General features: G+C 41.2%; 1 pseudogene; it reads right to left on the minus strand.

Moving 5' to 3' along the window:
- Window positions 502–15,913, minus strand: part of LOC109238289 — a 69,023-nt pseudogene continuing 53,611 nt past the window's right edge.

A 15,913-nucleotide genomic window follows, 5' to 3' on the forward strand; every position in this document is an offset into this window, starting at 1 on the left:
GTATCAAAACTCCTTAGCTCCATTCCCGCATCCGTAAGATATTCTATTATGGTATTTGGATACGAGTAAGAGCTCTCACCTTGCCTGACAAGCACTGACTTGTTGGCTAACATGATGGCACCCACATTGGGTACCCGACCATAATAGATGCCACTAAAACTGCTCGAGGGATTGGAAGAATGTTTTCATTTCTTCTTGGATCTATCCTGCTACATACAAATGCTTGCCAACCCTTGGCTTCAAAGTTGAGGGTGTTCCACTGAATGGGAACCCCTGCTGTGATCCATGGTGGTGGTGGTCCTAGAGCTGCTAATATCTCGGCTAACCAAGGGCGAGCCGCATCACCCATTTGACATTTCTCCAGATATTGTATCGGCTCCATATCCTCGAGCCCCAAGTAAGTGTTCAGTGATGTATGATCAAATCTAACTTTCAAATTCCTCACCTTTGTCACCTTAATCCCCTCTTTGATATGCGCCACATTGGCGTAGAATTACCGGACTAAGTGCTCCTTTGCGTCCACCACGCTTTTAGTGAACCATGTCCGCCTTTTTCTTTCCCGAAACTTTCTTTCCACGTTCGGGTTGTATCTACCAAGTCTTTCAAATCAAATTTATGCTCAAGAGTGAGCGATCTTTGAGTCCACCATTCTCGAAACCTGGTGAAAGCAGTCAGGCTCACGAATCTGTCCTCCCAACCCTCCTTCTTCTTCGACCTCTCTAGGCTGGCAATTCGAGTATCACCCCTTCGACCGTCATCAGTCTTATCATCGTTATCGTCAACAAGAATAGGTGATGTGGGGGCATGTGAGGAAGAAGGCTCTGAACCTTGGCTATCCTCTTCTAAACCCTTAGAAGAGCTAGCTGAGGAGGAAGGCTCATCTCTGAGTTGTAGTCTACCCAGAAACTATTTTTGTTTAGATTGCACATCGGGTTGATCTTGGACAGAATTGCCCTTTGAGGCTTCCCTAGAAGGGAAATAATCACTGGACTCTGCAGGCTCTGGGGCTCTCCTGGCAGTTTCCTTCTTGCTTATCACTTTTCGGATAGAGAGTGGGAGGTTTCCCCTGCCTCGGCCTCGGAAGGGTTCACCCCTCCCTTTAGAAGTATCACCTCTGCTATGAGATCGCACCATTGTCTTCAATTCATAGAAAAAAGATTCAGTTAAGTTCAATTTCATGGCATTAAACAGTTGCAGACAATTTGCAGGAAAAACTAGATGCAGGAGTGTGGTCCGTACAATTATGAGTGCGACCGCAGATGGGAAAGTGCGGACCGCATAATTTTGAAGTGCGGCCGCAGTGGTGTTTCTGCGGTCCGCACAATTTTAAGTGCGACCACACATAATTTTGACTGCGGCCGCACAATTCCAGCTTAAAACATGCAACTCTATGATATCAGAAAATTGGTCGATCTGCGGCCGCACACACTTTTCTGTGACCGCATTCCAAGTTCTGTGAATCGCATAATTTTGAGTGCGGTCCGCACAATCAGCTAATACAAGTTACCCTAACTTAAGGATCTACAGACCGCACAAATTCTTGTGCGGCCACACAATTCAAACAAATTTGGTAGTTATATTAGGGTTCTAACTTCTAAGCAAAAATTGGACAAGGTAATACCAATTAAACATTATAACTAATTTACCCATCCCCAAATAGCAAGTAGGAAGTTACCCAATGCATTAACACTCAACATGAAGAGGAATTTTACAATTAGGGCTCAAAAGAACTAAACTAATTAAGAACAAAATTAAGAATATTGAAAAATCTAAGGATGGATTGAACATACGAGTAATGTAGTGATGCACGGAAGAATCAAAGAGATGAAATAAATGATGGATGCTTGAATCAATTGAGTGCACAATGCTTTTTGCCTTTGTGAATGTTTAGAGTGTTTAAAGTTTGAACAGGAGCATGAAGCCCTCTATTTATACTTAACACATATTGGCAAGGGTTACAGAGATGAGTGCGGTCCGCACAATTTCATGTGCGGCCGCACTCCTATACTTGATACCAATATACCCTTCGGCGATTCTGCGGCACATTATTGAGTGCGGTTGTAGAATTTGTGTGGACCGTATAATTCCTTGTGCATCCGCAGATTGGCCCTTTTTCTGTCAAACAAACTTTAGAGAGTTTGCATTTTTGGGTCTTCAGTTTTGCAGTCGCACAACGAATTGTGCGGCCGCACATTCCTTTCTGCCGCGGCATTCAAGATTGTGCGGTCCGCATAATAAATGTGTGGTCCGCACTTTTTCAACACTTGGCCATTTCTTTCTGGGCACAGTCCCTGCAAAGCACACTCATTCCTGCATACACTTCAAAACCAGTTAGCATAAAATAAGACCTATCTAAAGAAAAAGAAAAAGACACATGGGTTGCCTCCCAAGAAGCGCCCGATTTAACATCGCGGCACGATGCAGATTACCAATCACATGAAATGACGTACCGCCACGACGTGGTCATCATCAACTTTTCCAAGATAGTGCTTCACCCGGTGCCCATTGATCCTAAACACTTCATCATTTTTATTTTTCAAGTCAAAAGCACCAAAGGGGTTACATTCACAACCTCAACCAGGCCACTCCATTTTGACTTTAACTTGCCCGAAAACATCCGCAACGGAGAATTGAACAATAACACAAGACCACCTTCTTTGAACTCCTTATTTCGAATGTACTTGTCATAGAGGTACTTCATCTTCTACTTGTATAAGGAAGAACTTGTATATGCATGGTACCGGAATTCATCTAGCTCATTCAATTGTATCACCTTTAAGTTGGCGACGACATCCCGTTCTAGATTAAGCTTCTTCAATGCCCACATAGCCTTGTGCTCAAGTTCCAATGGAAGGTGACAAGCTTTCCTGAACACCAACCTGTATGGAGACATCCCAATCCGTGTTTTGTAAGCCGTCCTATAAGCCCATAGAGCATCATCAAGTTTTTTTGACCAATCCGTCCGGTTGGCATTCACTATTTTTGACAAAATACTCTTGATCTCCCGGTTGGAGACTTCCACTTGTTTGCTTGCTTGAGGGTGAAAGGGGGTCGAGACTTTGTGAGTGACACCATACTTGGTGAGTAAGGTGTCAAGAGCTTTGTTGCAAAAATGCGATCCCCCGTCACTTATAATGGCCCTTGGAGTACCAAATCTTGTGAGATGTTGTTTTTCAAAAATGCCACCACTCTGCTAGCTTCGTTGTTGGGTAGAGCATCGGCCTCCACCCATTTTGACACATAGTCCAAGGCTACTAAAATGTAGGTGTTCCCACAAGAGCTCACAAACGGTCCTATGAAATCAATGCCCCACACATCAAAAATGTCAATTTCCAAGATGGTGGTGAGGGGCATCACATTTCTCTTTGAAATTCCACCGGCCCTTTAACATTCACCACAATGCTTGACTAGATCACTAGTGTCCTTGTAGAGAGTAGGCAAATAGAATCCACAACTCAACACTTTTGCCGCCGTTCTAGCTCCACCATGGTGACCACCATATGGTGAAGAGCGGCAAGCCTCAAGAATTTCCACTTGTTCCTCCTCCGGCACACATCTTCGAATCACACCATCGGTACAAATCCGGAAGAGGTACGGTTCATCCAAATAATAGTCAAAGCAATCCCGTTTGAGCTTCTTTATTTGGTTTGAAAAGAACTCATTCGGTACAATACCACTCACAAGATAATTTTATAAGTCAGTGAACCATGGCATCTCGGTCATTGAAATGGCTAGAAGTTGCTCGTCGAGAAAGGAATCATTGATCTCAAGGGCGTCATGTGGCCTCCCCTCCTCCTCCTCCAATCGAGACAAGTGTTCCGCCACTTGGTTTTGACTGCCTTTGCGGTCTTGGATTTCTAGATCGAACTCTTGCAATAAAAGCACCCACTGTATTAACCTCGCCTTTGAATCCTTCTTGCTCATTAAGTACCGAAGCGCCGCATGATCGGTGTGGACAATCACCTTTGTACCCATCAAGTACGGGCGAAAATTCTCCAAAGCAAAGACAATAGCAAGGAGCTCTTTTTCTGTCACTGTGTAATTGACTTGGGCATCGTTCATGGTCTTACTAGCATAGTAGACCGGATGGAAGATTTTGTTGATACGTTGCCCCAAGACTGCTCCGACCACCACATCACTTGCGTCACACATGAGCTCAAAAGGCAAGCTTCAATCCGGTGCAGTAATAATAGGAGTAGTTGTCAATTTGAACTTGAGCAATTCAAATGCCTTCATACAATCCTCATTGAAATGGAATTTAGCATCCTTCTCCAAAAGCTTACACAAGGGATTCACCACTTTGGAAAAATCCTTGATGAAACGGCGATAGAACCCCGCATGACCCAAGAAACTCCTCACTCCCTTCACGGATGTAGGGGCGGAAGTTTAGAAATCACCTCTATTTTGGCCTTGTCGACCTCAATACCATTCTTTGAAATTTTGTGGCCAAGGACAATCCTTCCTCGACCATGAAATGACATTTCTCCCAATTCAATACCAAGTTCGTCTCTTCACATCTTGCCAAGACCTTATCCAAATTTTTCAAGCAATCATCAAAAGAATTCCCGACCACGGAAAAGTCATACATGAAGACCTCAAGAAAATCCTCCACCATATCGGTGAAGATAGCCATCATACACCGTTGAAAAGTCGCTGGTGCATTGCATAACCCAAATGGCATCAGCGAGAATGCGAAAGTACCATAGGGACATGAAAGTAGTCATTTCTTGATCCTCCAGAGTAATAAGAATTTGATTGTAGCTGGAATACCCATCGAGGAAATAATAGAAAGCACAGCCGGCCAACCTATCAAGCATTTGATCAAGGAAGAGGAGTGGGAAATGATCTTTCCTTGTGACTTTGTTGAGCTTGCGATAGTCCATACACACTCTCCACCCGATCACCATTCTTGTAGGAATCAACTCGTTCTTGTCATTGGTAACCACCGTCATGCCCCCTTTCTTTGGGACACATTGCACCAGAGAAGTTCACGAACTATCAGAAATAGGGTAAACAACCCAGCATCCAACCACTTTATGATCTCCTTTTTGACCACCTTTTGCATTGCTTCATTTAGCCTCCTTTGATGTTCAACGGAGGGTTTGGCACCCTCCTCCAAAATAATCTTGTGCATGCAAAAGGCGGGGCTTATGCCCCGAATATCCGCAAATGTCCATCCTATAGCTTTATTCCTCTTTGTAGCACCGCCAATATGGAGTCTACCTGCACGTTAGTCAAACAAGAGGAAAGAATAACCGGTAAAGTAGAACAAGGTCCAAGGAATTCATACCTGAGATGTGGAGGCAATCGCTTTAACTCCAAAGTGGGAGGCTCTTCGATTGAGGGCTTTGTTGGAGGAGTCTTCTAGTTTTCAAGATCAAAGGATAATTTGCGGGGTTCATAAGTGTACGACCCCATCCTTGCAATGAATTCACACATTTTACATAGCCATCTTTCTCCTCATCATCATCAAGGCTAAGCAAAACGACCTGCAAAGTATCTTCAATATTCATTGTGGCACTAGCATCATCAATAATCACATCGGTCACCAAATCCACAAACGAATAAACTTCTTTGCTATTCGGTTGCCTCATAAATTTGCACACATGGAAGACCACCTTTTCATCACCCACCCGGAAGGTGAGCTCACCTGCTTCCACATCAACAAGATCCTTCCCCGTAGCAAGGAAAGGTCTACCCAAAATAATAGGCACCTCATAGTCTACTTCACAATCAAGAATCACAAAGTCCTCCGGGAGGATGAACTTATCAACACGAACCAACACATCATCAATAATACCCAATGGTCTCTTCGTAGTACGAATCCGCCATTTGTAGCCTCATAGATGTGGGTCTTGGTTGCCCAATTCCCAAAGTTTTGAACACCGAATAGGGCATCAAGTTGATACTCGTCCTAAGATCACAAAGAGCTTTGGCAAAGTCGGGGCTTCTAATTGTAAAAGGGATTGTGAAAGCGCCCGGATCTTCCAATTTAGGAGCAATTGAGTCCACAATTACAGTCACTTGATGCGTCATCTTTATAGTCTCACAATTCCTCGACCTCTTCTTTGTCATAAAGTCCTTAATGAACTTTGCATAACCCGGCATTTGCTCCAAGGCCTCAACCAATAGCACATTAAAAGACAAACTCTTCATCATGTCAATGAACTTTTTGAATTGGTTTTCGCCATTTTTCTTGGCAAGCCTTTGAGGATATGGAGGAGGAGGCCTTGGTATTGGTGCCTTAGCCTTTGGCACTACCGGTTCCAATATGTCAACAATGTGTTCCCTAGACGGGTTCACTTCTTCTTGAGTCTCCTCCACATTGTCTTCAATATCAATTCTCACCTCATTATTTGCTTGCACTTCATTGCTTGGCATCTCATCTTCTTGGACCAATTGCTCATCATCCACAATTTTCTTTTGACTTTAGGTGGTTTCATCCCCACCTTTTCCACTCCTTGTAGTAACGGTCATGGCATGTCCCATGTTGTTCCCACCCTTCAGGTTCACCACTGTATCACTTGGTAGTGCCCCCTTAGGACGAGTGTTTAAAGCTTGCGAGATTTTCCCCAATTGAACTTCCAAATTGCGAATTGAAGTGCTGTGGGAGGCTAGTTAAGCATCGGAGTCGGCATTCTTCTCCATCATTTGTTTGAACATGTTCTCAATTCGACCCATATCATTGTTGGAAAAAATCGGATCTTGAGACGGATAAGGAGGCAGGTTGCTCGATTGTTGAAACATCGGGGGCCTTTGAAACCCGACCCCGGGTTGTTGTTGTTGTTCCACTCTCCTTGGTTGTTGCCTCCCCAATATCCCTGATTATTGCCACTCTAATTGCCTTGGTTATTTTGACCGTTCCAATTCCCATGATTGTTTTTATTGTTCCAATTCCCTTGACTATTACCACCATTCCGATTACCTTGGTTGTTTGAATTCAAAATCCCTTGATTTCCCTGCGGTCGCCATTGTTGTTGATTCGGGCCTTGATTGTTGTTTCTTTGCCCTTGGAAGTTGTTCACATATTGTACTTCCTCCTCTTATTCATTGTATTGTCCATCTTGGTCAAATCCACTATCATCTTGCACATAGTTTTCGACACGGTTTTGCACTTGAGGAACCTTTTGCCTTCTGTTGTTTACCATAATATTAACTCTCTCCATTACATTAACTTTCTTAGGAACTTGCACTTGTTGAAGCTGAGCTTTGGCTAATTGATTCATTATGGTGGTCAACTCGGCAATTGTTTGCCCATGATCATGCAATTCTTTGTGGAGGTGAATCACATTTAGATCACCTTGAGGAACATTTATTGTACTTTGCCATGCCGATAAAGTATCCGCCCATTTCATCTAAGATATCACAAGCTTTCGCATATGGCATCGTCATGAAATTTCCACCGGCAAGTTGGTTGACCACGCATTGATTGGTAGTATTGATCCCTCTATAGAAAGTTTGTTGAATCATAGCCTCCGTCATGTCATTATTTGGGCACTCTTTCACCATAGTTCGGTACCTCTCCCATATATCATGCAAAGGCTCATTGGGTTATTGTTTGAAAGCTAGAATCTCATCCCTAAGAATCGTCATATGCCCGGGAGAAAAGAACTTGAAAATAAATTTCTCGGCCAATTCATCTCATGTATGGATAGAATGATTTGGCAACCTCTATAACCAATCCAAGGCCTTCCCCCGTAGAGAGAAAGGAAATAGCCTCAACCATAAAGCATCCTTGGAGACGTTTATCTGTTTACTCCCCCAGCAAGTGTCCACAAACCCTTTCAAGTGTTTGTACATATTTTGATTCGGAGCCCTGGTGAAGAATCCACGTTGCTCTAACAAGGTGAGCATAACATTTGTGATTTCAAAGTTGCCCGCCCTAATGCGGGATCGGACTGTGGCACCTTCATACCCTTCATTCGGCAACACCCGGTGTGCAACCGCTCTTGGTGGAGGTGGGGGTGGAACGGGAACTTTGTCTTGAGGCGGCCGGCCTCGTCTATTTGCTTGAGGTTCAAGAGGAACCTCTTCAACTTGGTCGTTATCCCCCAATGGCATGTTTCCAAGAGGATCCTCATTGTTGAGAGCCACTGTATCACCTACAATTATTTCACAAAAATATTAGTAACACGGAAGGAAAGGAAGACAAATCACACACAAAACCAAATATACAGCTAAATCCATTTTTAGCTCCCCGGCAACGGTGCCAAAAATTGATCTTGCCCAAGTCACACCTCAAGTTGGGGTTGTGAAGCGGTCGATTGAAATAATAATTACCCAACTAGGAGTTGGGATCGAATCCACAGGAAGCGTAGATGGGATTAGTGGTATATATTTGGACTAAGCGCGTAAAGTGTCTAAGTTGCACTTCCACAAACATTGTTTTGATTCTACTTATAAATTATGCTACGGTCTGCAAATGTAAATACGAAACTAGAAAATATTATTTTGTGGTTGTTTTTCAAATGTGTAAAAGGTCTAGGGCTGTGACTTCCGCCTAGGTGTTTACTTAACGGGTTGTGGGCATTAGAGCGAGTTTCGTTGGTCGGGGTGTATTATATCAATCAACACATAATTGCCCACTCAATACCTCTCGGTAAGGGAGTGGTTTTGCCCAATTTGACTTTCTCAAGTCCAAATGGGTATTGCACAAAATAGTTGATAAATGATCAAGTCAAGTTTTACTATCTCTAGGTTCAACCTTTTAATTGGGACTATCAATCTCTTGAGTTCATCCCAATTTCTTAACCAAGTTTTCCTAGACTAAGTCTCTCTTTCTCAAGTAGATACTAAGTCAAATAGGCTTGAATCAATGTTTTCAACCATCAATTCTACAATTATAGCAAGAAATTTACACACCCAACCATAAACAAACCCTAAATCAAACACCCATTAGGTACCCACTGTTGATACCCAATTTTTCCCTATATATTTTTAATATGCATAAATACTTTCAAAATAGCATATATATACATATATAAGCATGCACAAGGTTTCAATAAATTTTCTATATTTTTAAAGATTTTAAATTGATTTATTTCCTTCCCTTTTTTCTCATAAAATCCCCAATAATTATCCCTCAAATTATTGTTGTGGTAATTCAGTCATCAAAATTCTATATTTATGCCAAAATATTGTTAAAATATTTTAGTGCATTTTTATAATTGCATTTTGCATTTTTAAAGCTAATCTGCATATAATTGCAATATTAACCTTATTAATATACAATTATGTTTTATACGCATAAAATGATCTTCTATATTTTTAAAATATTAAATATCTATTTTTAAATCATTTTAGTACACAAAATTATTTTTAGAAATCATTTATTATTTATTATAAATTATATAGGGTTAAATTGGCTATTTAAAACCTAGCCAGATTGCATTTCAATTTTAGCCTCAATTTTAAACCAACCCCAGCCCAATTCCTAATCGAATTACCCGACCCAAGCCCCAAACACATCCTACCCGACCCAAAACCCATCAGATCCTGGCCGTTGATCTGAAAGATCAACGGCCCGTATTGTTTCTTGCCTTTTTTAATTCTAAACCACCCCCAACCCTAATCATTTTCCTACATCCGCCGCCCTAAGATCCTCTCTTCTCTCAGTACACTCTCAACCTAACCCTAGCCCTTCAATCGCCGACCTCTCCTCTCTGGTCATCTCCGGTGACCTCTCATCGTCTCCTAAGCCTCCAATGGCTTCTCTCATGCCATGACTGCCTTCTCTAAGGTCTTCAAGGGCCCATCGCCATGTCGACTTGCATCTAGGGTTCGTCACTTTGTCTGTTCTTGGCTACTCCAGTATGATTTCGAGCAAAATCATGTTGTATCTGTTACGATCCTTGGGATTCTGGACAGGTTCTTTCATCTCTATATGGGTTTCTTCTGAAACCCTAATTTCTTCCTATATCTCTTAGATCTGTACAGATCTAGGACGATTTGATTTTGTTTCTTTAATGTTTTACACTGTCTATAGAACTCTTTACAAGAATCATTGATTTCAAGTGTTTTTCACCTTATTCTAAAAATTAGGGTTTCGAACTTCTTTTACAACTTTGTTTAACTGATTCTTTGTGTTTAAACTTTTATTTCTTGTATTATTTTTACTGATTCTATGAGTTTATCACATCTTTAACTCGTCTATGTTGAAAGCCCTAATTTTCTAGGTTTCTTTGTTTGATTTCAGTGACTGGCATGTTCTCGTTTGAGTTTCTGTGACTATCTCGCCTCGAATATGTTTCTACTAAGTTTCTTATGCCTAACTTATATCAGCTCTATGTGCTTGTGTTCATCTTGACTGTTCAAGACTTGCCTCTTTGCTTGTTATGTCTGGTTATCCTTATCTTGCTCTATTTATGTGCTAAACACTTACTCGTGACTTTCTCTTTGATTGATTCTGGATTCCATGTTTCATGGTTTGATTGGAAGACCTTCCTTTAAACTTTCGATTCCTACCCCTTCTATTTCAAAATTAATTGATTCGCCTACCTTGTCTACATTGGTACTTTATTCTTACTGGCTATCTCCTTAATTAGAGTTTTCTGAACTGAGCCCTAATCGTTTACCCTATACTTACTGAATTTGAAATCTTTCCTCATGGGGCGTACATTTATTTCTTTCCTTATTTTTTACTTGTTCTTACCATTTGAATTGATTCCCTTAACTTAAGGGAGTACTTGTGCTGAATTTGCTCTAATTGGTTCTGAGTTCCATAAGTACTATACCATTGTGATTCTTGTCTTATTTTACCTAGCTTCGAACTACGATATATACCTACTCTCTCATTAACACGAACACACGAGACATTGGTTCAAAAACTCTCTCTTTCACACTAAAAGCTTCTGCTCTTTTTTGTGTTACTTACTACTGTCTAAAGTCACCCGGCTGCAAGCCAAGGCTAACTACTGGGTTCTCTTTCACTTTGTGTTTACTATCCCCTTACTGGTCTTAAAATCAACTTCACAAGTAGATACCATGCCTATAGGATATGATCCAGTGCAACTTCTGTTATAACAGGTATTTACAATCTTTTTCATTTGTTATCATGCCTACAAGTTTCTAACACCAACTCTTAACAATTAGATACAATGCCTATAGGGAAAAACGTCAGAAATTCTGCCTATAGGTATAAAATCAGTTTAGTTTAAATAAGTTAATCCAGTTCATGATTAGTTTACTTCGAAACTGGTCTAATTAGTGGTTTGTTTTCCCTGAAATGAATTCTTTCGAGTATTTCCCTAATTCACTATTAGAAAGCATGCCTATAGGAACTCAAGGGTCTATTTTAAAACCTGTCCACTGTTTTACTATGTCAAACGTAGTCATCATGCTCTTAGGACACCACTATTCAGCGTGTAGGCAAGCCTATAGGGCGTTTTCAAATCCTGCAGCTCTGAAGCTGTTTTTGCTATTTAATGTTGTTCTGATTTTAGCAGGCCTAAAATCAGTAGGCAAACGGATAGGGCCATTACTTCTGAGTTTATAAAATAAAAACTGCATATCTCATGTGTTCTGATATTCGCCTAGACATCATGTCTTAGGATACTGTTTAACAATATTGCCCTTATTTGTGTTTGAGTCGTGCAGTTTACACGCATTATCTGTGGAGGTGAACTTGAGCCTCTAATTGCTTCTTTTCTGCCTTATGTGCTAAGTTCCTATTTGTTCTTGCCTGTCACCTTAGAATTTTCTCCTTTTAAGCACCTTAGGGGTCGTCTAGAACTGCCCAGATTTAGTTTTCCTAAAATACCTCCAGGGCCACAAGGAAGGGACGGGTAGTGCACGCATAGGCATCGTCAAGTTTACTAGCACGCTTTAGGCTATGACCACGGGGTGTGAAGAGTAGATATGGGATATGATGACTACGCGCTAATATCACGTGTAGCCCCTCATTGAGGAGTGTTTACCGGACATTGTGTGGGGTGATCCTGTAGGCTAAACAACCTAGACCCCTCCTTTCCCAAATCCCTTATGTTTAAAACTTTGTTTTATATGTATACAACTTGTTCAAAACATTTGTCCTATTATTTGAGTTATACAACGTCCAACGTGCTTTACTTGCAAACTATTTGATTAAACTACTTATTTGTTAATGGACTAATTCATAAATATAAGTTCGGCCGGGGCCTACCATTGTGGACCGAGAGGGGTGCCTAACACCTTCCCCTCAAGGTTATTTCGAGCACTTACCCTAAATCTCTGGTAATGCAAACCAATCCAAGAGTTAATTGCTCTAGGTTCCCTAACGCACCATAACCCGTTAGGTGGCGACTCTTCAAAATACCCAATTCCCAAAAGGAAATGAGTTACTACCCCCATGAATGTCGAAACCCGAACCTTCTTCCCCGTAAAAAGGGAGGGAAAAAGGGGGCACGACAGCATGGCGACTCCACTGGGGATACCTTTTAGGCTCTTACCATAACGAACTTATCTTTTTATGAATTAGTCCGAGTATGCTTCATCCCTTACCCTTCTCCCTTTTTTGAATTTAATTGCCGTTTTCTTTTAAGCATTTATGGTTCTTTATCCCTGAAACTGACTTGTCTCTTTGTTTTCCTTTTCCTGTAACTGTCTTTCAATTATTTAAATGTTGTATATATTTTTCCCTACGTGTAAATACTTGACTACATGTTATTAACTGCTGCACAAATCATGTTCCACATCATATTCCACTCGTGCGTATCAAATCCTATAGCAACGCTTTAATGAGTGGTTGCGCTCTTCCTATTTACTACCCTTAAATTCGGAAAGGCTTATTTGCGGTAAAACCAGTCGATCAGCGGTGCAGTCGACGGTTCCGTGCCTTCCCCTTCGAGTTGTCCGTTTGAGGGTAACAGTCTAAAACCCATAGAAACCTTACTCTGGATAAAATTATGCACGCATCATAGTCAAAACCTAGTCGGATCAATATGTTGTCCGCGTAATGATCCTTTAAGATAAGCCTTATCCAAAAGTCCATCGGGTTTTTCATAATCCCAAGGACACAACCACGTTCTGTGCATTAATTCGGAGAACTAAATGCCAATATGCTAATCATGAATGTACAAATAGTCGAGTCTGGTGGGGGTAAGGTCTAACCCTTTTGTTTTCCAGAAATGAGGCACGAGGTCCCTAGATTCGGTATAGTTAGCATACCCTCACTCTTGCTAGACTAGTGGAGGAATCTTCCATCGAGCGACCAAATCAATGAATGGAAAGAGAGGGCCGTCAAGACTAGCGAAAAGCTGGAATATATGGAATACAGTCTGATGGAATTGGAAGGAAAAGTGAGGAAGAGAGTCAGCGACTGCCAGAACGCTGAGGGAAATGAAGGAGGACATTTGGCAAAGGCATTCTTACTGATGAACCTACGCGAACTTGGGGATTTGATCGACAAGAGCATTCAACCTGAGGAAAGTCCTTCGACCAAATAGGCTAGATTTATTTGCTTTCCTAAAATGTAATAAGGCCAAGTGCCAGCAGTGACTTATCTTTTTCTATCATCTTAAGTGTCGTTTTAGGATTCGTCTATTTTTATATCATGAAATGAGGCATTCACTGGCATCTAAAGTTCTCCAATTCTATTTGTGGCTAGGCCTACCTCGGGCACAACGAGGCTCCCAAATTAGGACGCAAATTGACATTCCCGCAATATGTGTTTAAATACTGCAAACATTTCAAAAATCTTACTGACTTGTTTACCTTTTGTTTATTCCTTTATTTTGATTATTCCCATCCCCTGAGGTTTGTTCGCACATACCTGGCATCATCAGCATAACTAAAGGTCCTCCACATCCTCCTCTTCCAAGTGATCCTAAAAGCAAAGGAAAAATCATAATAAATGATACAATGCAGTGCAATAGTTGAGGAGGAGGAGGAAGAAGGCCTCACTATTCAGACTGTGGAGAAGCGAGCTGTTCTCAGGAACTGGATCGCCACACCATCCCGAGCTCGCCGAGTCCCTGGGTAGCTTGGCAGAATTTACTTCTATAAGCCATTCTAGGCATTTAAGATTTCCCGTAATTTTGTTTTAAGTTTTACTTGTTTCAAAATGAATGCTCGATTCATCGAGCCGTATATTGTCTGGAGAATTTTTCAAGTTTTAATCAAATGCACGTGCTCTTTATTATTCATTACTATTTCTACACTTTTTCTTTCTACAACGTTATTATTACTTTTCCTGATGAACCTGTGACTGTGACATGTAATGAGGCAACGCAACATGAGAATAGTGATTCAGATGAAGAAGATGAGATACCCGAGGAAATTGTCAGGGAGGTTGAAAACTTTGAGAATAAGCCTAAGTCCAATCTGGACGAGACCGAAGCAGTAAATTTGGGAGATGCCGAGACCGTCAAGGAGACCCGCATCAGCATTCACTTGTCACCAACAGAGAAGGAGGAATACATTCGTTTCCTAAAATAATATGAGGACATTTTTGCATAGTCATACGACGATATGACCANGAAATTATCCCAAGGGGAAGGTGTTAGGCACCCCTCAGGATCCACTAGTGTGGTTCCCGGCCAAACTATTGTTGTGAACTTAAGCGCAAATAACACATAGGCAAATAAAGACTTCAAGTAAGAGGGAATTTTCACATAATGGTTACAAATAAACAAAGTTAGAAAGAACCAAAAGAAAGCTGATTTTTCTTAAAGAAATAGTTTGAAATTGGAGAAGAAGCAAAGAAACAAAGAAACAAAGGGAGGGGGGGGGGTCCGTAGGTTTATAAATAATATGTTTTCCAGAAATGAGGCACGAGGTCCCTAGATTCGGTATAGTTAGCATACCCTCACTCTTGCTAGACTAGTGGAGGAATCTTCCATCGAGCGACCAAATCAATGAATGGAAAGAGAGGGCCGTCAAGACTAGCGAAAAGCTGGAATATATGGAATACAGTCTGATGGAATTGGAAGGAAAAGTGAGGAAGAGAGTCAGCGACTGCCAGAACGCTGAGGGAAATGAAGGAGGACATTTGGCAAAGGCATTCTTACTGATGAACCTACGCGAACTTGGGGATTTGATCGACAAGAGCATTCAACCTGAGGAAAGTCCTTCGACCAAATAGGCTAGATTTATTTGCTTTCCTAAAATGTAATAAGGCCAAGTGCCAGCAGTGACTTATCTTTTTCTATCATCTTAAGTGTCGTTTTAGGATTCGTCTATTTTATATCATGAAATGAGGCATTCACTGGCATCTAAAGTTCTCCAATTCTATTTGTGGCTAGGCCTACCTCGGGCACAACGAGGCTCCCAAATTAGGACGCAAATTGACATTCCCGCAATATGTGTTTAAATACTGCAAACATTTCAAAAATCTTACTGACTTGTTTACCTTTTGTTTATTCCTTTATTTTGATTATTCCCATCCCCTGAGGTTTGTTCGCACATACCTGGCATCATCAGCATAACTAAAGGTCCTCCACATCCTCCTCTTCCAAGTGATCCTAAAAGCAAAGGAAAAATCATAATAAATGATACAATGCAGTGCAATAGTTGAGGAGGAGGAGGAAGAAGGCCTCACTATTCAGACTGTGGAGAAGCGAGCTGTTCTCAGGAACTGGATCGCCACACCATCCCGAGCTCGCCGAGTCCCTGGGTAGCTTGGCAGAATTTACTTCTATAAGCCATTCTAGGCATTTAAGATTTCCCGTAATTTTGTTTTAAGTTTTACTTGTTTCAAAATGAATGCTCGATTCATCGAGCCGTATATTGTCTGGAGAATTTTTCAAGTTTTAATCAAATGCACGTGCTCTTTATTATTCATTACTATTTCTACACTTTTTCTTTCTACAACGTTATTATTACTTTTCCTGATGAACCTGTGACTGTGACATGTAATGAGGCAACGCAACATGAGAATAGTGATTCAGATGAAGAAGATGAGATACCCGAGGAAATTGTCAGGGAGGTTGAAAACTTT

Source organism: Nicotiana attenuata, chromosome 1 (assembly GCF_001879085.1).
Source record: "Nicotiana attenuata strain UT chromosome 1, NIATTr2, whole genome shotgun sequence".
Taxonomy (NCBI): domain Eukaryota; kingdom Viridiplantae; phylum Streptophyta; class Magnoliopsida; order Solanales; family Solanaceae; genus Nicotiana; species Nicotiana attenuata.